Source organism: Eimeria acervulina, genomic scaffold (genome assembly GCF_000499425.1).
Source record: "Eimeria acervulina Houghton genomic scaffold, Eah_scaff1568, whole genome shotgun sequence".
Lineage (NCBI taxonomy): Eukaryota > Apicomplexa > Conoidasida > Eucoccidiorida > Eimeriidae > Eimeria > Eimeria acervulina.
Genome location: NW_013550194.1, coordinates 1 through 1,637, shown reverse-complemented (window position 1 = coordinate 1,637; position 1,637 = coordinate 1).

Here is a 1,637-nt window from a genome sequence, read left to right as displayed (position 1 = left end):
ACATATATATATATATATACATATATATATTTGTATATATATATACAAATATATATATATATATATTTGGGTATATAATGCATGAATAAATGCTTAAATGTGTTTATACGGATTCAAAATATGTACAAAAGGACAAAAAATATACACTGGTGCACGCATGCATACACCCCAGGCAAATGCAGACAAATATTTATATGAATATATATATATATATATACATATATATATATGTTTATATATATGTTTATATATGCATATAGACAAAGCAAACATATAAAAAGAGTCAACATGAAGTACTAGAAGAAAAATCAAGAGACAAAACTGCAAAAAGAGGAGACAAGGAGACACCTCAAGTTGAGTGGGGTGTACGTACACCCCAGGAGAAGGCGCATGCAATTGAGATAATTAAAAAACAACAAACAAACAACAGCAAATAATAAGAGGAAATAAAGACAAATACATTAGCGTGTAAGGCAGGTGCAGCAGCAGCAGCAGCAGCAGCAGCAGCAGCAGCAGCAAGACGCAGTAGGCACCGTAAGAGAGAAGAAGAAAAGCAGCATTAAAAAAGGACGAAGACAAACAAAACCCATCAGGAAGCACAAAAAGGGGGAGGAGAATCGCCAGTAATGAGAGAAAGGAAGTTAGGGTTTAGGGTTTAGGGTTTAGGGTTTAGGGTTTAGGGTTTAGGGTTTTGAGTGTATATACACCTCAAGGTTTGCCTGACGCTCCTGGTTGCTCCGGAGACCCGCAACAACGACGCATGCATAAGGGTTTTCTCTGCCCTTCTCCATCTTCCCTAAACACCTCAACCACAAACCCTAAACCCTAAACCCTAAACCCTAAACCCTAACTTGTAAACCCTGGCGAGGCGGTTTGGGGCTTGCAACGCATGCAAAATGAAGCAGCAACAAAACAAACAATTAAAAAAACAAACAAATAAACAAATAAACAAACAAACCAAATATGCACAAGACTGCCTGCATATATATATATATATATATACAAATATATAATTACAGATATATGTACATATACATATTTACACATCCATACAGATATATATGTATATATATTTATATATTTATATGCATGCATGCGTAAACAAAACATATAAAGGAGAAAAAGGAGACAGAAGAAAAAATGAGAGGGACAAAGGAGACAGCGAAGAGACAACAGAAGGGGACGACGTAAGAGACAAAGGCGGTGAAGGAGACAGAAGAAATAAAGAAAGAGACAAAGGAGACAGAGAAAATAAAGAAAGAGACAAAGGAGACAGAGAGAATAAAGAAAGAGACAAAGAAGAGTAAGGGAGATAACAAGACAGAGACAAAGGAGACAGAAGAAATAGAGAAAGAGACAAAGGAGACACAGGAGGAGACAAACAAGACAACGGAGACAGAGAAATAAACAAAAGAGACAAAGGAGACACAGACGGAGACAAACAAGACAAAGTAGAGACAGACGGAGACAGAGCAAAGAGACAAAAGAGACAGAAGAAACAAAGGAGACAGGTAGTACCAGCAAACCGCTTCCCGCCTCCTAATTTAATTAAATATTTCTCAAAGATATCGCAGTCTAGATTTGTGCGGCAGACAATCATGCAGCAATCCATCTTCAGCGCGTCCGCAAGAGCAACG